Source organism: Manis pentadactyla, chromosome 5, assembly GCF_030020395.1.
Source record: "Manis pentadactyla isolate mManPen7 chromosome 5, mManPen7.hap1, whole genome shotgun sequence".
NCBI lineage: Eukaryota > Metazoa > Chordata > Mammalia > Pholidota > Manidae > Manis > Manis pentadactyla.
Window position 1 is genome coordinate 71,614,919 of NC_080023.1, and position 21,633 is coordinate 71,636,551.

The window sequence follows — 21,633 nt, forward strand, 5'->3', positions numbered from 1 at the left end:
ACTGGTTATTGAAATACAGAGAATTCTTTATGAAGAATCTAAGCATTAAGATTTATGCTGACTTACTCTTCCAAAAAGCTCCAAAAAAACACCAACTTCTAAAGGAAAACATTATTATCTTCCTGATCTGACATCAAATTACTTGGGGCCTCTCAAATATTCAGTTTCAAATCTACTATCCTAGGAGATAGAGCCTGATATTCTACCAACCAATGAAAAGCCTTTACAACTTTTATACAATACAAGGGCTACTTATGTTGGTTTTACTAGGGATAAAAGAAACTAAGGATTTAGTTTCCTATCTCAGTAATGTGCAGACATTGAGAAGCAAGAGAGAGGGCCACTATAATGACAAATCTCTGAATATTCTCTTCTTCACTTCATTTGTAAACAATTTTGTTCCACAAAACTGTTAACGCTCATTCCTCTTTTTACGTTGATTATGTTGTTATCATTTCTTGGAATTCCTGTTCTTACCCTTATGTGGAATTCAAACCATATCAATGTTTTAAAGTACCATTCAAGTCCAACTTTCAACCCTAATACTGAAAAGGTTACAAAACAGTGATAAAAACGGAACTGCTCCTTAGTTGGACTCTCTGTGCTCTATTACCACTAGTTGCATGACCTCAGGCAAGTTACTAAACCTGCTAGGCTTCAGTTTCATCATTTGTAAAATAGAAATGCTCAGTAAGAGACCTGTGAGAATTAAATGAAATAGTGCATGCACAGTGCTTTCAACAGTGCATTTCACCAAGTAATCATTCAATAAATGTTATCCACTATTATAATCTTTATTATATCCCTAATTTTTCCTGCACTTCTCTGAACAACTATAGACTCATAACTCAAAAAGATTTTAGACTTTAAGATCATTTAGTTCAATCTCCCACATAAAGCTGTATCATCTCTAAGAAGTTCTTAGTATTTGGTCAGCCATGAAGATGATTAAATACTTGCAATGCTGCAACATTTACTACTTTTCCAAAAGCACAGACTTACAAACAGTTCTAATAATAAAAAAAGATTTTTGTTCTGAGAGAAATCTTCTGCATACATGGATGTTTATTGCCCTCGTCTAGCGCGGATTAACACATAGTCTACAGGCACACACCTGATCATCTACATTTGCTCTCTTACAACACTAAACTCTGTTTTCTACCTTTATCTTGTATCTACCTACCACTTCAGCATTTTATTAAAAAAAATAATAATAGAGAAATGTGGTATCCACATATAAATCAGGTTTAAAAATCAAATGAATATTCATATTTGAACTGACTGTGTATAGTTCATAATGCATTAACAAAACCGAAAGCTTCTGTGATGACTGCCCTTGCACTGTTCACCATGTAACTTATTCACTATGTAAGAATTTGTACTCCATGTAAGAATTTGTTCGTTATGCATCAGAAGATTGGAGACTGACGAAAATTGGGCTTGGGCTGGATTAATGATTGTGCATTGAGTATTGACCCCCCTATACAGAGATTTGTTGTGGTTAACAACTATTTGATCAATAAATATGAGAGATGCCCTCACAATATATATATATATATATATATATATAAACACACTTCCAATTGTAAAATAAATAAGTAACCGGGATGTAATGTATAGCATAAGGAATATAGTCAAAATATTGTAACAACTTGGTATGGTGATACCTGGTACCTAGAAATATCATGTATATAAATGTTGAGTCGCTGTGTTGTACACCTGAAACTAATGTAATGCAATGCTGTTGTCAACTACCCTTCAATAAAAAAAAAAAAAAAAAAAAAAAAGATTTTTTTAATGTATGGTATCTTCTCTATAGTCAAAGGTCTCTTGTTTTCTGTCTCCTGTGCTATTTCAAATCAAACCTGAATCCTCCTTCCTATTTCACACAATATTCCAAACAGTCTCTGACTAGTTAAAAGGACAAAAGGACACTTTGTTTAAAAAAATTTTTTTTAATTTGGCAAAATTTACTCAACAACAATAACAAACTGTTGTTATATGAGAAATAAAGGTAATCTTTGCTTCTGAGGGATCTGGCAAATAGTATTCACATTTATCACCCAATCTATTTAAATAAGATGGTAGACTCTCTGTCAGGTTGCTTTCCAGATTATATGCAGAGGTACAATTTTTGGTGCCTTGTTTGTAATCTAGTTATTTCTCTATGAAGTCCCTTTGGCTATGTTTTTTTCTTCTTGTGATTTTCTTTTTCCTGCCTCTGTCTATCTTTCTAGATATCTATCTCTTGCACTTCTTTTTTCCTCAATCACTCAACAAACATTTACGCAGCACTACTAATTATCAGGTACTGTAATAGGCATGAGAAAGTTAAAGATAATCAGATCTGTCTCAAATTAATCACAGGCTAACGGGGAGAGGCAGGCACACAAACAGTTAATAAAACATTGTGGTAATGCAGTGAGATCGAAATGCATAAGCTGCATTGAGAACACCAACAAGGAATGCCTAATGGAAGGAGTCAGAAAATGTTTCTAGAAGGAGGTAACACCTGATGAAGTCTAAAGTGACTCTAAGCAGTACCTCTCAAACTTTAAATCACCTGATAATCTCATTTGAAAGATTCTGAGTCACTAGATCTGAGTGGGGCTTGAAAGGCTGCATTCCTATCAAGCTCCCAGATGATGCCCTGCTGTTGGCCCCCAGACCATTCTTTGAATTGCAAAGGTCTTAAAAGATGACTAATGACTTATTAAGTAAAGGGTGGGGGGGTGATTACACACAGAATAGACAGTGTGAAGTAAATGACAAGAGATAAGAAACACTTGAGTGTGTGTGATGAGACTGAAGCACATTGGTATCCCCAGGCAATTCCAGAGAACATCAGTTCCTAAATTGTGGGTGGATGGGAGTATGGTATATTTCAAGGATAAGGGACTATATTTCACAGGCAATGGAGTATGTCAAAGTAAGCAGTGCAGTTACAAATGCACAGCAAGAACTTCAAATCAGATCTGGTGGCTTATTGGTAGAATCAAGGGCAAGACGATAGCCTAGAAATAAACCTGATAAGAGCTTAATTTATGGCAGTAACAATAGATTTATTTCAAAGGGAACTGACTTGAAAAATATGTAGGAGATAAAGTAGATTGATTGTATTTTCACTTATTAATTTAAAAATCAGGGAAATATTTATTTTCATTCTTTGCAGACCTAGTTATCTATTCTTAATCTGACACTTAGCAATGTGACCTTGAACAAGCTGCTCAACCTCTTTTGTCACCAGGCTCCCCATTTTAAAATAGTGAAGAATTGACCCAAATAAACACTGGTCTCTTTAAACCCTAAACTTTATTAATCTATGAACTAAATTCAATCGCTTATTCAATCATGGAATCATAAAATGTATTCTTAAACTTAAAAACTGCCACAATACCTAGAATATAAATATATACTGTATGACTAATTTTGAATCTACCTAGCCAACAGATATTAAGCTTGAGACTTTTTAAATCCTTCCTCTTATTCACCCACAGCATCCATTACTGAGTTGAGTTGCTTTGTGCTTATGTCCTTTGGTGGTTCTTTGTTTAATGCCCTTATTATTTATTAACTGGATTGCTGCAATAGCACCTTAAGTGTCCTCTCACACTCCAATCTAATCCCCTTCCAAACACTATCCAAGATATTGAAGAATTCTGGAGTCAGAAAGACCTGGGCTTGAATGCTAAGCCCACTGTTTCTTAGCAGTGTGATTGTTAGCAAGATATTTAGCCTCTCCAAACTTGAGTTTCCTTATGAGTAAGTCAGAGGGATGATAAAAAGAATAAATGTTTGTAAAGTCCTTAGTACAGTACCTATTACACAGTAAGAACTCAATAAATGATATTATTTTGAAAGACAAATCTCATAAAGACTTGAGCAGGCACTTCACAAAAGAGGAAAATAAAGTAGCCAATGAGAAATGAAAATATGTTCTTCATTAGTAATCAGCAAAATACAAATTTATACCTCCATGAGTACAATTACATGTCCACCTGATTGGAAAACTTTAAGAACTTATAAATCAAGTATTGATGGGGATATAGAGCATCTCATATATGCTAATGGGAGTATAAATTGATGTAACCAATTGGGAAAAATATTTTGGGATTATTTAGGAAAGCTTAATGTGCACATACCCTAAAATTCACTAGTTCTTTTTCCTGATATTTATCCCAAAGAAACTCTTGTACATGTATACTAGAATCTCTGAGCAATTATATGTATATTTATATATATACACACACAGAGTATTATATATTAATAACTTTATTATAAATGTATATGTATAAATAACTCAGGTTACATATATAAATGTACATGTAAGTGTGTGTGTGTGTGTGTGTGTATATATACATATATATATATATATACCATATATATATATATGCATATGTAATATAGAAACAATCCAAATGTCCATCAAAAGTAGAATGCATAAATAAATTTGGTAGATTCATGGAGTAAAATGCCACACAACAATTTACATTAATAAACTATATACATTAACCTGGAAGAATCTTACAATGTTTAGCAAAATCAAATGATTAAGAATATATTTTTAGGATTACAAAATGCAAAACCTACAGAGAAAAGCAAGGCATGACTATGAGAAAGGCAGGGTAGTGGTTAGTGGTTACCTGTAGTGAAGAAGAAAAAGCACATGACCTGAAAGGAGCATACAGGAACTTCCTAGGAGTCTAGTCCTTAAAATGAATGGTGGATATGTGAGGTCTGCTTTATAATTATCTCTTAAACTGTATTTGTTTTATAGACTCTTCTATGTGTATGATATATTTCACACACAAAAAAAATAAATCTGATATCATTCTCCTACTTAAAATCTTTTAAAAGTTCTTCATTTGGGAATAAAATAAAAATTCCTTAGCTTTGCCTAAGAGATCCTTCATGATAGAGTTTTTGTACCCCTCTTCAGTTTCATCCCCTACTGCTCCATGCCGCAGCACAGTGAGTGACACGGAGCGCTCCCAAGCAGTCATGTGCTATCAAGCCTCTGGACTCTTGAAAAATGTTCCTACTACTTGCTGTCCTCAGGCTAACCTCCTATTGTCCTTGACCTTCAGCTACAATGTCACTCTCTTTAGGAAGCTGTTGGTAGCCATACCTGCCGCACCTAGAAATGGCGCCCAGCTTGAGAAAAAGTTGTAGGCAAAACAAAGACTACTTCTGGATAATCCCGCCACTTCCTGGCCGCATACCACATGCTAATTAGACCTTCACCTACTAGCCAATTGGCGTATCGTAACAGCTATGCTAATGAAGCATCACAGACAGCGCGCAATCAGCTTGGAGCATGAGAACTATATAGCTAGCCCAGTCTTTCCCTTTGGGTCCTTCCCCTGATGAGTGTATCACAAAAGAGCTGAAGATTAAAGCTTTCTGCAGAAGAATCCTGCTGTTGTTGCATGCTGTTCTTGCCGGCGAGGACGAGGCGCGCGACAAGTGGTGCCGAAACCCGGGAACCAGAACATCACCGGCACCGGGAGGACCCTTCAGACATCTGGAGAAGATTCAGAACTGCAGAGATAGCCCGGAGAGGTAAGTTCCGAGAGACGCGCTTTTAAGGGTGGTGGCTGATGGTTCTCTGTAAATAAAGAGGCACCATGGGAAACGCACCATCGTTAGTCTCAGCATTACAGGCAGTTCTCAAAGAGCGAAATTTGAAGGTCTCCACCAAAGTTTTAGGATCATTTGTAAAAGAAATAGACCGTGTTGCCCCCTGGTTTATCTGTTCAGGGTCCCTCTCCATCCCAAGCTGGGACAAGTTAGGGAAAGATCTTGATAGAGAAGAAGAAGAGGGACACTTGAGAGGAGGCACTAGACCACTATGGAAACTGATTAGAGCTTGCCTGCAGGATGAAAAGTGTGAAAAGGTGATAAAAGCAGGTCAGAGAGCCTTGTCAGACATCCAAGAAAGTATGTCAGAAATGGAACGGGAGACAGAGCTAGCTCGCGGCCGAAAAAGGGCCGCTAAAACGAAAGTTAAAAAGCCCCAGATTGAGGGAGAGAGCCCGTCCAGGGCAAAAGCGAAAGAGCCCCGAGAAGCAGGTGACGACCGCCTCGGAGAAAATAGCAAATACCCCTGGAAAGAGTTGAGGGAACTCCAACTTTCCAATAGGGAATCAGAAGATGAATTAATGTCCTCGGAAGAGGAGGAAGAGACCAGAGTCTCTAGAACTGCTAAGTGCAAAAGTACAGATGCCAGCAAAACGGAGACGCAAACCAAAGGGAAAATGAAAGTGAGACGCTCCTCATCGCCCTTAGCCCCGCCGCCCTATGCGAACGGCGCACATTCCTTCTGTGCTCCAGAGGATTTAAGGGCAATTAGACAGATGTTCCCCATAATCGAAGACAATGGAGCACGTGCCCATCAACCCCTTACCCATAAAGAGGTTAAAGACCTCGCAGAGGCCGTTCGGACCTATGGAGTCAGTGCTAATTACACCCTAGCGCAGATTGAAAGGCTGGCGGAATCCGCTATGACACCCTCAGACTGGCAATATGTAGCAAAAGCTTGTCTTTCTAGCATGGGACAGTATATAGAGTGGAAGGCACTATGGCATGATATAAGCATGACCCAGGCGCGTGATAACGCTGCTGCGGGGGAACCCGCGTGTCATTGGTCCTATGATATGTTGACAGGCCAGGGACAGTGGGTAGCCAACCAGATCGCTTTTCCTGTACCATTGTACACACAGATAAATGCGTGTGCTACTAAGGCATGGAAGGCCCTCACTAATAAAGGACAAGTGTCAGGTAATTTAACAAAAATAATTCAGGGACCAAGCGAGCCATTCTCAGACTTCGTCGCTCGCATGATGGAAGCTGCAGGCCGAGTGTTTGGAGATCAAGAACAGGCCATGCCCCTTGTCCAACAACTTGTGTTTGAACAATGCACCAGAGAATGCAGACAGGCAATTACCCCCTGGAAACAGAAAGGATTGACTGCTTGGCTGAAAGCTTGCAGGGAGATTGGAGGGCCCCTCACCAATGCAGGCCTAGCCGCCGCTATATTGCAAAGCCATAAACAAGTAAAAACCCTTAATAGGAATGTTAAGTGTTTTCAATGTGGACAACTAGGTCATATGAAGAGAGACTGTAGAGGCCCAAACTTCGAACAGATGGCCCAGAAAACCCCTGGAGTGTGCCCGAGATGTAAGAAAGGCAGACATTGGGCTAAGGAATGCCGATCTGTTAAAGACATAGAAGGGAAACCCTTAGAGTCGCCAAAAAACTCCCAGAGGGGCCCCCGCCGCCAGGGCCCGCAAATATATGGGGCAGCCAGCACACCAGTGTCCTTCAGGAGCAGCACAGCCCCCCAAGGAGAGCTACTCCAGGTTCAGCAGGATTGGACATCCGTGCCACCACCAGAATAGTGTTAACTCCACAGATGGGAGTTCAACCCATCCCCTCAGACTTTAAAGGCCCCTTACCACCAGAAACAGTAGGGTTGCTCTTGGGGCGCTCTTCTGCTACCTTGAAAGGCCTTGTAGTCCACCCCGGAGTTATTGATCAAGACTATGAGGGACAGGTAAAAATCATGTGTTCAGCCCCCAGAGGAATCTACCCTATATCCCCAGGAGACCGCATAGCCCAACTCTTAGTGTTGCCTAGTCTCCATGCCAATTATCCAGCTGCCACCACGGAGAGAGGAGAAAAGGGCTTTGGCTCCTCTAATTATAACTCAGCCTTTATAGTATTAGATTTAGCAGACAGACCAAAATTGACCCTTAAAATAGAGGGAAAAGGTTTTGAAGGAATCCTAGACACTGGAGCAGATAGAAGTATTATCTCTGCAGCCTGGTGGCCCTCCAAATGGCCTATAACACAGTCCTCACACTCTTTACAAGGTTTAGGGTATGAGTCTAGTCCTACCATTAGTGCCAAACCATTGAGATGGCAGGCGCCTGAAGGGCAAAAAGGTACAGTTACCCCTTATGTGCTCCCACTGCCTGTCAATTTGTGGGGGAGAGATGTTATGCAGGGCCTAGGCCTTAAACTTATTAATGAATACTCCACCCCTGCCCAAGGCATGATGATGGATATGGGATATATTCCTGGTAAAGGACTAGGGAAACACCAACAGGGACGCACAGGGCCTATCCTTCCCAAAGTAAAAAATGACCGTCATGGTCTGGGTTTTTCGTAGGGGCCATTGAAGACGCCATGCCCATACCTTGGCTTACAGAGGAGGCCATATGGGTTCCTCAGTGGCCCCTATCCTCTGAGAAATTAGAAGCAGCTCACCATTTAGTACAAGAACAGCTCCAATTAGGACATTTAGAACCCTCTGTATCTCCATGGAATACGCCCATATTTATAATCAGAAAAAGGTCAGGATCATGGAGATTGCTTCATGACTTGAGAGCAGTAAATGCTCAAATGAGGCTATTTGGACCTGTCCAGCGAGGACTGCCACTTCTCTCTGCTCTACCCAAAGAATGGAAAGTAATCATAATAGACATCAAAGATTGTTTTTTCTCCATACACCTAAACACCAAAGATAGAGAAAGGTTTGCTTTCACCCTGCCAGCTATTAATCATGAGCAACCAGACGCCAGATTTCAGTGGAAAGTCCTCCCTCAAGGGATGGCAAATAGCCCCACCATATGTCAACTGTATGTTCAGCAAGCGCTAGCACCAATTCGCGAAAACTACCCCAAACTGAAAATCATTCACTACATGGATGATATCCTTCTCTGCTCCCCACAATCAGCAGAAGTAGAAGAGGCCTATGTAAAGCTCACTAAATCCCTAGAGACTTGGGGACTGAATATAGCCAGTGAGAAGGTCCAAAAATCTAGTGTTAGCAAATTCCTAGGAGCCACCATTTATACAGATGTAATTTGCCCCCAAAAGCTTGAGATAAGACATGATCAGCTGCGAACTTTGAATGATTTCCAGAAACTCCTAGGAGACATTAATTGGTTGCGGCCGTTTTTAAAGATACCTACCACTGACTTGAAACCACTGTTTAAAACCCTAGAAGGAGACTCACAACTAACATCTCCGCGTTCCCTTACACCTGAGGCAGTGCAAGCTATCCATAAGGTAGAACAGGCCTTAATGACAGCACAATTGAGTAGGATACAATCAAATGAACCTTTTGAATTATGCATTCTTCCTACTCCGGGACTGCCAACTGCAGTCTTGTGGCAGCAAGGACCAATGATCTGGATCCATCCCCAGGCCTCTCAGGCTAGAACTATAGAATATTACCCTGCTACCATAGCCAGTCTCGCTCTAAAGGGAATAAAAACCTCAGTCACACATTTTGGAAAAGCTCCAAATACAATCATAACACCCTACAACAAAGAGCAAATACAAACATTATGCGCCATGAATGACGATTGGGCAATACTTGCTTACAGCTTTTCAGGAACATTTGATAATCATTTCCCTAAGCATCCTCTCCTTAATTTTGCTAAAGCTCATCCCTTAGTATTCCCTCGAATCATTAGCCACACCCCGTTACCGCACGGAGACACAGTCTATACAGACGGATCCAAGACAGGTACAGGTGCCTATGTCCATAACGGCAATATAGTAACAAAAAGGTATACACCCAATACTCCTCAAATAGTAGAGTGCCATATAGTTTTGGAAGTACTACAAACCTTTCATGGGCCTTTAAATATTGTGTCAGACTCTCGTTATGTTGTTAATGCAGTTAATTCCCTAGAAGTAGCTGGGCTGATCAAAGCATCAAGTTCGGTAGCTACCCTGTTCAAACAAATACAATCACAATTACTCCTTAGACGCTCTCCTTTATATATGACCCACATTAGAGCACATTCAGGCCTTCCCGGGCCTATGACACAAGGCAACCACTTAGCAGACCTTGCAACTAGAAGTATAGCTTTCCCTCTGCTAGACCCTGTCGCCACTGCTTCAAAATTCCACTCACAATTTCATGTCACTGCTGATACACTGCGCAAGCGGTTTAGCATAACCAGAGCCGAAGCTAGGAACATTGTTCTTAGCTGCCAACACTGCTGCAGTTTTCTTCCCACACCTCATGTTGGGATCAATCCTAGAGGTATTAAGCCTTTACAGGTTTGGCAAATGGATGTAACACATATTTCTTCCTTTGGGAAGCTGAAATATGTACATGTATCCGTGGATACATGTTCGGGAGTCATCTTTGCCTCCCCATTGTCTGGAGAGAAAGTTTCCCATGTCATTCACCACTGTCTTGAGGCTTGGAGCGCATGGGGGTTACCCCAAATCCTCAAAACAGACAATGGTCCCGCCTATACTTCTGCCAAATTTGCTCAATTTTGTCATCACATGGGAATTAAACATATCACTGGTCTTCCTTACAACCCACAGGGTCAAGGGATTGTGGAGCGCGCGAACCGCACTCTCAAATCCTATCTAATTAAACAAAAAGGGGGAATTGAGGACATACCCCCCACGCCCAAAACAGCTATAGCCCTAGCACTTTTCACTCTCAATTTTTTAAACCTGGATGCTCAAGGCCATACAGCGGCGGACCGCCATCATCAATGGCCAAAAGACCCACAAGAACTAGTAAAATGGAAGGATGTACTATCTAACCAATGGAAAGGCCCGGATCCAATTATAATTAGATCCAGGGGGGCTGTATGTGTTTTTCCCCAGGGTGAAGAAAACCCCTTCTGGATCCCGGAACGCCTGACCAGGAAAGTCCTGAACAAAGGAGATGGCGTCCCTGTGCCTGTGGATCCTGATCTTGTCGATGGGAATCCTGACTCAGGGAGTACTGAGATGGGGAATATTGTCAGTCTTCCCTAAGCCCATGCCTGTTCGCTATAATGCAGCAGTTTTTCCACGCTTTTTTACTACTAACTCTAGCATGAACCTGCCTTACTTACCATTAGATTCTCTAGCAGTTTCTTTAGGAGAAAACCGAACCTTTGAAACCGATGGATCTTTGTGCTTCACCACTCGTAACCACTCAAATTGCCTGTCCCTTAAACAGCATATGTACGGGTGGTTTAGCCGTGATAGAAAATCGGGTGAATTTAGTCAGTCCTTTCGTGAGAATAAGACCTACACTAATGCAGTAGTAAGCCTAATGGTCCTTTGGATCAATGGTACATTTGTGAAACCTCCTATTAAGCAGATTAACTATAGCAACATATTCTTCCCTTACCGTCCCCGTCAACCCAAATATGCTCCCCATTGTGTGGGAGATTATGAGGGAGAGCAATGGCCCTGGACTGATTGCCAGTCACATGCAACAACCTGGGCAGATGAGGGACACAAATTTTCCTTGTCCCCAGATATGGAGGCAGCGTTTATAGAAGGGTGGCAGAAGGAGGGGAGTTCCAACAAGATGTAGGCAGGAACCCCTTCGATAAATGGCTGCTGTGTGGAGTTAATGGTTCATGTTCAGACCTTTCTCCCTTTATTGTCCTACAAGGGGGAGGGATTGGGATGTCTGATAGTTCCTGTACCTATGAAGCTACAAGCCCAACCTTAAATGGCAAAACTGTATACCAGGTGAATAAGACTACTTATAATATTTCATGTCAAAGAGTTGCACCAGCCCCTGCTCAATATCCACCTACTCCGGTATGCGTGTATCCCCCATTTCTATTTATCTTATCCAATAACAGTTTTGACTCTTGCTCCAATGACACCTGTTTCTTGTCTCAGTGCTGGAATATAACTGTCCATTCCAATGCTTTAGTGGCCCGCATTCCTCGCTGGGTCCCTGTCCCAGTGGATTCACCTGATTCCATGACCTTGTTTCGTGAGAAACGTGACTTTAGCGTCACTACCGCCATAGTGGCTTTAATATCTCTGGCTGCAGTGGCTGCCACTGCAGCTGCCATAGCCTTGGACACCTCTGTTAAAGCGGCTGCAGAATTGAATAATCTTGCGGATTCAGTAGCCACTGCTCTGGACCGTCAATCCTCACTTGATGGAAAGATGAAAGGAGGAATTATGGTCCTCAATCAGCGAGTAGATCTAGTGGAAGAGCAACTAGATGTGCTCTGGCAGTTAGCCCAATTGGGATGTGAGCGAAAGTTTCGCGCTCTCTGCATTACTAGCATACAATATGAAAACTTTACGCGAGCAGCTAATCTGTCACGAAGCCTGTCCCAGTATCTTTCAGGAAACTGGTCCCAAGACTTTGATGGAACGTTAGAAGAGCTACGGCAAGAAATAACCCACATCAACTCCACCCGGCTAGATATTTCCGTAGCAGAAGGACTCTCTTCCTGGTTCCACAGAGCTCTCTCCCACGTTAAAGAGTGGGCGGGCATGGCTGGGATAGGTGTATTCATGCTTGGAGGTCTCATGCTCCTACTCTGGTTGTTATGCAGGCTCCGTGCCCAACACAGGCAAGATAAAGTGATCCTTGCTCAAGCCTTGATGGCGGTAGATATTGGCGCCTCTCCCCAAGTATGGCTCAACATGCTCAATAAAGAAGCTCAGCTTTAGCTTGAGGTAGCCCTTGCACCCTGAGCCCTTGTGGCATTGCACCAGGTTAAGGTACCTGTTCGCTTACCCGAAGCTTCTCATACGAAACTCGGTACAAGAGGGTCACTGCACAGGCCCAAGCCCTTTGTACCAGGCGGTCCCATCGTCAGCTAGAGGGTGCGAGGCACTGCACTGCAAGAGGTCATGGGCCCCTCTGAGAGACATGCCTGATTGCATAGGGGTGGATGTCTACAAACCCCTCTCCAAAAATAGGACATCAAATGTTTCTGGAGATCAGGTCTCTATCTCCACCTCAGCTGACAAGTTCCGCCCTGAGTTTCAACAAAACAAAAAAGGGGGAGATGTTGGTAGCCATACCTGCCGCACCTAGAAATGGCGCCCAGCTTGAGAAAAAGTTGTAGGCAAAACAAAGACTACTTCTGGATAATCCCGCCACTTCCTGGCCGCATACCACATGCTAATTAGACCTTCACCTACTAGCCAATTGGCGTATCGTAACAGCTATGCTAATGAAGCATCACAGACAGCGCGCAATCAGCTTGGAGCATGAGAACTATATAGCTAGCCCAGTCTTTCCCTTTGGGTCCTTCCCCTGATGAGTGTATCACAAAAGAGCTGAAGATTAAAGCTTTCTGCAGAAGAATCCTGCTGTTGTTGCGTGCTGTTCTTGCCGGCGAGGACGAGGCGCGCGACAGGAAGCCATCTCCACCCCATCTGTAGTGGACTGTCTTGTGCACCCTATGTTTACCCATTGAACAGCACTGGGTTACAGAGTTAAGTACCACACTCTAGGATAGCTCTCCCCTCTGTAATGGCACATTTTATTATAAGTGACACACCCTTTAGACTGAAAACTCCTTTAAGGTAAGTACTGTCTCATCTATCACAAGAGTTAAGGATAATATGTACATCACAAATTTACAATAAATGTTTACTTAAAGATTAATTGTTTAAGATGGGGCAATATACTATATGTCTTCTATATCACTGGGAGTGACACATTATATAGAATATTAAGTTCAGCCATATAAGATTACTACTCTTAATTTAGATCAAAATTATTGACTATTGGCAATTACATATGATTTCCCTTTATAACAAAGACTCATTTAATGTAAGTTGACTAAGCACAGCATAGTGATGACAATTTTATCTGCTTTTTCAATATAACTGCAACCAAACTGTAACAAAAATCATGACATGAAATACGTATAATTTCATCAGTCTTCTGCAGTTATCAATTATGCATTAGTTAACAAGGCAGCCCACCTACTGAGTTATATAAGCCACTAAGCAAATGAAAGAGAGATATTATCACTAGTTTAAAACAGCTTCTTTTGGACTCTTACAAGTACTACTGTCATACTCTATTTTTCAAAGATGTTATTTAACAGGTTATAACGGGCTCATCTCTACTGGAGTCTATTGATTATTGACCTCAGTGACTGTGAAGCATCAAGTCTTTAATTAAAAAAGATATTCTGCCTGTGTGTGCTGATATTTTTATAAAATATTAAAAGTCTTTAGTATTATTTCATCTAGCAGAGAACTGGATCTATTTTAAATTTGGTTTTATTACAACAGAAATTATAGGGTAAAATGTCTATAAGTTGAGCTTTATAAAATCATGACATGATTTCTTTTCCCATATTCTAAAGATCTAAGTACTATATATATACATCTATATATTCCTATATATACTCCTATATATTTATATTGGAATATACATATGTGTGTATGTGTATGTTCCTGAAGGAATTGAGCATTACAATTTAGCTAAGAACCAATTCTTTTACTAAATGGGATGAACTGGTAAAATACAGAATTATGTTGCAAATAATAAAAGCCACTGAAAAACACTGCTACTAAACTACTACTCAACCATATAGAATTCTTTGTTGCAGTCATCGTACATAGGCTAGTATCCAGGGTGGTAGCATCTTGGTGTTGTATGATGCACCCCTGCACCTCAAAATCTCATACTACTATATGTAATATTAATATTACTATACCATCAGTTAAAACATTCTGTCTTTAGCTGACATTATTTGAAACAGCATTTCTTCAGATCCAAGCACTAAATTATATGCAATATTTAAATTGGTTATATAGAACACATTTTCTCTGCTAAGGAACATATTTAAATTTGCAACTTACCACTGCTTGTATGGTTTCTCATCTATAGGAAATATGCCTAATTCAACAGCTTTTTGCATGAATTGCCATAACGAAGATCTGAGATGGTCCTGCCATTGGTGTTTCTCACACTAGCCTAAAATCAAAGCAAAAACAGAGAATGAGTATAATTTTAACATTTAAATGGGAATTTTACCTGCATTTAGAAAACAAAAAGATTGAAAAAGACAATTAGTGATGAGTGATGGGACTCAGGGGGAAAGAATAAAACTTCTCAAAGTGATTCATTCTGTTCAAATTATTGCAAACAAAAGAACTTTGGTGTTAACCAACACCAGAGTAGATAGATGTTTTTAAAATCTGAGCATAAGTCCAACTAGCAATTGTTACTTTGGTTGTTATGATATTTAGTTTTGTGATTGGATTCAGTTTTGTGATACTCAGCTTCATCTGAAACAGTTCCACTGTTACATGTTTGGATATTCTTCCTTTATATAAGATTTCATTGGGACAATGGTTACATGGTTATGGATAAAAAGAGGAGAAAGAGAAGTCTGGAAAATTCTGAGGTATGTGAAATTAAATAAAACTAAAATGAAATTGGTCTATGCTGGAAAGAGACTTGTATGTACGTTTTTCTGTAATCTGCTCTGGTTGCAAAGTAGGTTTGTAACTTCAGTCTGTTACCATCACTGTTCAATATTACATTGGACCAAATTCTCCAGGGCAATGCAGGTTTCCATGGTTCTATCATTATCAAACTGTAAATCTTGGTTTCTAGTTTGGAAAATATGCCCACCAAACAAAAACAAACCTCCTCTTTGCCCCAAATAAGAGACCTTTTCAAGTAACTACTGCTAGGAATTCCTCCTCCATTCCCTCCTGTTTCCCAGCCTTCCCAGTGCGGCCTCCAGTGTTACCTACCACCATTACAGAAGAGGTGAATTTCTTTCTTTTCTGAATTCCTATTACATTTATTGTCAAATCCCTAACATGGTGCCTTGATCAAATACCATCTTTAAGCTCCCAAATGGCAAAAACTTTGTGTTACAATTTCCCAAACTCTTCCAAACCACAGCACTTAGCAGAGAACTCTGTACCTGGGAGACATTCATTCAAGGAATATTTATGTGTTCTTACTATGTGCCAAACAGACACAATCCCTGGCAGAGATTATAATTTAGTAGATAGCATAGGAAACACAGGAATAGGCAATTAGGATTCTGTAGTAAATGCTAGGACAGAGGAAATAGAGACACTGAATAAACATTACCAAATAAACAGGCCTAGGATTTTTACTTCACTAAATGCTTTCAGATCCTATTTCCAATGTATAAAAGAGAATAATTACTTTAAGAAACTCATTTTTAGGATGCATATGGAGCACTCAGGCCAGTTAACATCTACAAACTGGGAGGCAGTTTTACTTCTATAGAGACAAGTCACCAGGAAGAATTTCTAATACTTTTAAGTCATTGCTGGGTTGTGTGGTTTTCTTTTTTTCCTCCTTTCTAACACACACAATGTAACAAAATTCCTGTTTATTCTTGTGTGGGCCACTCTGCAAATGCCTGATTGTTCTATAGGGGAATTTCATTTTATACCTGCACAACATACAGCTTTTAGAGTAATTATGGGTTAAAAATGTTTCTAGGTGACCTTCAGTCATTTCTTTTTCTATTCAAAATCTTAATTTTCATTCCTAGGAGCACTAGTTCCATAAGACTATGGGTTTTACATCTCAGGGATAAGAACAGCAAAAAAAAGGCCATAATGTTTTGTTATGGATCCAAAATGTCAATGCAACTAGAAAATGCTTTACCAAAAAAAAAAAGTATAAATTTGAGGTCCACTTTTCAAACCAAAAATATTTACTTTGATTTAAAGATTTTCACTAAACTTGAGGTCCACTTTTCAAACCAGAAATGTTTATTTTAATTTAAAGATTTTCACTATCACCTAAGGCCTCCATTCAGAGTCCTACCAAGATTCACAATAAGAAATTAAACTCCCTTCTATTAAATTGGGAGGCCAAAGGCCATAGTACCTAAAACATACAGATTTTTCACTCTATTTCCTTTGCTTGATTTTTTCTTGAGGATAAAATGTACTCAAACTGAAAAATCTTTAGTCAAAATCTTACTTTGCCCTAAAAATATGTACAGATGAGTAAGTTTCTGAAAATCCAAGGTCCTATTCTAAATTACATTTTTCTCTTTCAAATGATCAATATGCAGCATGATGTTCTATCTGATTCAGCAGCAGTATTTCATCTCAGACTTATGTAATACAGTAAATATAACTAATGTGCTAAAGAAACAAATAGGTTCTCTTCTTCTTTACTAAAAAGCATCTTCCCAAGTAGTCTATAGGCCCAACTTTTTCCACAAGTCTTTGATCCTCAGAAGAAGATGTAAGAGATGAATATATGATAGGAACTGCAGCAAATACAGCACTGTACTTCTTTCATGTCATTACTAGGCACTCTATGACTCTTTCTGCATAAGTGTTGCATTGTCCAACAAAAATCTTAAAAGACACTACAAGAAGAAATAGTAGCAATGGAAAAAGAATTTAATGTCAATTTGTTTACTTCTTATACTAATTGAAAGAAGTCTCTCTTGCTTTGAGTCCATTATTCTTATAGGCAACTAACTAAACGATCATAACACAATTCCATTCAAAGTCTTTTAGCTACAAATGTAACCTGAAGCGAGAACTAGAGCAGGGAGAGAAGTTGCCCCCCATATTTGACAAATAAGAAAACCCCCAATTTGTCTCTATCAACAGTGTTAAAAGACTTTCTCATTAAAATTACATCCAAAAAAAAAAATCACTTACATAAAGCCACAATAAAGTTTAAAAAAAATATTAAATATGGGAGGCTTTTTCATATTACTTAGCTTGGGCAGACACCTTTTCCTTAAGATATTCCTATAGGATACACTTACAAGGGAAAGCCTACGAATTTGCCTGTAATTTAAAAATATACACATATTTTATAGCATCCACAACCAATTCTCAGTTCATTCTAACCTTGAAAAATACTGACCACATACCATGAAACCATTAAATACTAGTAGCTGCAGACGTACCAGACAATGACAGCAAAAACACACGCGGTCCCCCTGGGATCTGTTCACAAACATCCTCTTCCAGCACAGCAAACACACTCCTCCCAACAGCAGATGCTGTTCTGGGGCGAGCAAGCAGGAAGCTGGAGGCAGCTGATTTTTCCACTCTACATTTAATTTCTTACTGCCTCATCATCAAGAACCTTTGTACTGAAACTGCAGAGATTCTGTAACACCAGGAGCCCATCAAATTAAGGAGACTTTGCAACAACAGGAGGGAGTGAATTGCAAATGAGGAAACATGAAGATTTTAAACATCTAAGGTCATACCACCTTGGTCATCTAATTTTCTAGTTCCATTGTGGGGAAGAGAAAACCCAGTTTACTCTGTGTGATGAAATAACCTAATTTTGTCAATTTTAAGAAAGAGATTTCAAGATAGAGGAGGGAATACATACCAGAGGCAGCAAAACTGCTACAGCCAAACTGCCTAGCCCCTAAAATCCAATGGTGCCAAAGTGGAGTCAGAAGCCTGTGAGCCCATTCATGAGCATCGCTATCTATATTTGAAATACATATGCTCACCTAAGGTAGCAAATTTACAGAAGCCTCTCTGAGAGAAATGGCCATTCCTGCAACCATTCGTAATATGCTGATCAGTATTCTGTGTGATCTTTCAGGGTCCAACAACTAGCAGAGTAGAGACAGAAGGAGAAATTGGACCTTGGGGCTGGCAAAGCCTGATGCACTTATATCCATTTTGTTTCAGTCTGAACTGCAGCCTGTCCCATATGACTTAGCTTGCCTCTTTCAGGTTTGTTCATAAAAGTTATCATCAACACACCAGACGCAAGCAGGGCTGCTGTACAGACTCTGTCAGACTCTGCAGCAAAGACAGCCCATGTGAACAACCTTGTGATTATTTCAGAGCGACTGCCATGGGATAAGCCATTCTTTTTCTGTGGCTAAACTGCAATACCCTGGTAAGTTATGTCTTTAAGGGGGTAAAAACAGACTGTCTCTAGGTTTAAATGCAGAGGAGAATAAAAAAAATATATATATATATATATATATATATATATATATATATAATTTTCTTGAAATGTCTCTAACCTTGATTTACTTGAAGATTTTCCAATAAATCACATTTATTTTGCTGCAGGCACAAATTCATAAATTCTGATAAATATAGTGCCATGCTCAATTCTGATGATATATATTTTTTTCCCAAAAGAGCTCTGACATTTCTAGGGGACACAGTATCCCAATACAGAATACCTGGAAACCATGCCATAAATTAAAAAAAAAAAAAAATTGCTGCTTGCTGTGACTAGGAGATCACTTTCTTAAAGGGACCCCTTTCCTATGTGACTGCAGTGCCAATGTCTGTCTTACCTCTAACCTGATCCCTTTTCGGTGTTCCTCTCTCCATCCCAAATTTAGCCCAGATGTTTCCACAAGACTAATACCATTAGTTTTGCATATATACCATATATATGGCAAAATATATAAATATCAATCCCTCCTAAAATATTTAAATATATTCTAAATTATTTATTTAAGTTACACCTCTCGGAAGTAAACATAGATGCATACTTAAAGACATGATTTTTTTAATGTTTTATAGAACCCATAGCATTTCTTAGGTACAGGACTGAGGCCAGCGCTTCCAACAAGAACAGCCGTTTTCTTCCCCTCTGTTTTTCCTCTCCTTCTGTAGCTCTGCATTGGTCTAAAAACCCCTGGTCACCATAAGAACATTCCCTCCTACCCTCTGCCAGCCCTCATTCCAAACAGAAAGGTTTTAACACGCCCAAGTCTGGGGAGAGATGCTCTGCACGGGAGGAAAGGCTGGTGGCTTCTTGCCTCAGAGGTAGTTCACTTCATTAACCTGCTTTCCACCCCCCTCTCCCCCTCTCTCCCCCTCTCTCCCCCTCTCTCCCAAGCTTTCTCTCCCGCGGCACCAGAAGCAATCAATAGACATTACCCCACCCTCCAAAAAAACAGGTTAGAACCAGAATGAGCAAAGAGCTACCTACCATTCCGTGCTTGAGAAGTACGATCCTGATCCAGCAGTGTTTGCCCCAGAAATCCTCCCTACTTGTTTCTCGTTAACCACATTCCAAACTGTAATAAGTAGATTCTTTGGAGGTGGGCAAATTGTCTACAATGACTGACTGGCAGATGTTTCCCAAGAAAACCCAATCTTAAAGTCACTCAAACCCCTAGGAATTGAGGGGTGAGGAGAAAAAAGGAAAATTGTAAAAACGAAAAAAGAAAAAAAAAGGTAAGCAAATAACAAGCACCATCCACCCCCATAAAAATAAAAAAAAGAAGGGGAGGTTTTTAAAAAAAAGAAGAAGAAGAAGAAGGGCTGCTGAATCACCCTCTTTCACTGCCTGGAAACCATTGTGCAGCGCGATGCTGCCTGTACCATTGTGGAACCTACCAGAGGAGACGGACAGAGGGCTTGGGGAATGGGGTTGCTATGGCAACCGAAAGGAGCACACATGACGTCAAAGCCCAGCGAGGTCTAGGGATGGGGAGAGGGGGAGAGGGAAAGAGGAAAAAGTCTATATGCGGCGACTGCTACCGCGTTTTCCGGTGAAATGAGGACCAGGCACAACGGAAAGGAACAGACAGGGTCTGCGGGCAGCCACCGGTGGCCGCCCCCGCATCAGTGCGCTCCCGGAGAGGCAGGCCGCCCCGCGCAGCCCCGGCCCTGCTCTCGGAGGAGCAAATGCCACAGACCAAAACGCCGTTGGAAAGACAGTCAGTCTCTGCTTCCTCAACCAGCTCAGCTTTTTGCAGGCAGCAGGGAGACAAGTGGTGCGACCGAGTGTCAAAACAAACAAGGATGGTAATAACCTCAGAGGAGGAGCGAGCGTCTGAGTTCCGCCGGGACCCCGGAGGTCATTGACACAGCACTGTCCCTCTACTCTGTTTTCCTGTTCTTTATAAAAATCCTAATAAATACGCACTAAACCAAATTTAACAAACTTATTCTTAGACTGTAATTCGAATGTGGAGACAATATACTGACAATCCGAGTTTACAAATCCAGGTTCTTTTCTTTTTTAATTGCAGATAATTCTCTGAAAAACTGATGCAAACTTTGTTATTACTGTGGGGCAAATATCTTAATTTTATTTAAGTAATTTGCCCTGCCCTTGACTGATAGCATGTATTTTCAAGTCTCCATATAGTATTAACATTTACAAATAGTTTAGAATGAGAGCAGTTGACCACTTCCACTATTAAAAAATTACCAGAATTTTTTACCTTTCTTAAAAATTTTTTTACATAAGGAAAAATTTCAATACACATTTTGCTTAACCAGACTCAGTCCTTCGACTTCTCCTCATAATCTAAACCTAATTCCTTTTTTTTTTTTTTGCTTAACCAGTTTTGACTGTGTTTCTATTGCAAACAAATAGTGCTGAGTTCTATAGCATTCGACATTACGTTTTGGAACTCACATACTTACATGAATAAGGAGCTACTTCTACATGTTAATAGAAAAGATATACTAGGCAGCAGATATAAACTGAGCAGCTAAAGACATCGTGAAACTGCACAGGATCCCATCAGATTTTGTTGATATTGCTGCTGTTCCTTTACTTGGAAGGGATATGGGAAAAGAATGTCTTGCATGAGTTTTCTGTCTTTTTAGTCCACTGGACAAGTTCTTTAGCTGCCGTTTTACTCTAATATCAAGTTCAACAAAAATCAGTGGATTTTTAACTTTTAGTCTTGGCAATGGGTGTACCAGCAAGAGAGCTATGTCTCAAGCAAAAATACATATTGACCAAACAACTTTATAGCACAATGTAACTAGCGAGCAGAGTTTTAGGTTATTGGAGTCTATGTTTTGGTATCAAAAGTCAGTTCCCAATAACTAGATATCAATGAGGAAGAAACAAACTTCAACTCTTACCTCACACTGCAAATATAAAAATTAATT

At 40.1% G+C, this 21,633-nt stretch overlaps 1 protein-coding gene across 7 annotated transcripts in view; it reads right to left on the reverse strand.

The window, feature by feature from the left end:
- The window catches only part of MAPK10 (mitogen-activated protein kinase 10), a 341,790-nt gene extending 321,675 nt beyond the window's left edge, over positions 1–20,115 (reverse strand). For 2 of the 7 annotated variants that reach the window (XM_036906326.2, XM_036906332.2), the window contains exons 1-2: positions 19,709–20,107; positions 14,617–14,731 (exon numbers count right to left, since the gene is read on the reverse strand). The gene's annotated coding sequence lies outside the window, so the exon portion shown is untranslated. Of the gene's footprint in view, positions 1–14,616; positions 14,732–17,690; positions 17,822–18,127; positions 18,148–19,708 lie in introns of those variants that run through there. The other 5 variants (XM_036906329.2, XM_036906331.2, XM_036906330.2 and 2 more) reach the window with 5 other exon arrangements.
- Between the last annotated feature and the right edge of the window lie 1,518 nt (positions 20,116–21,633).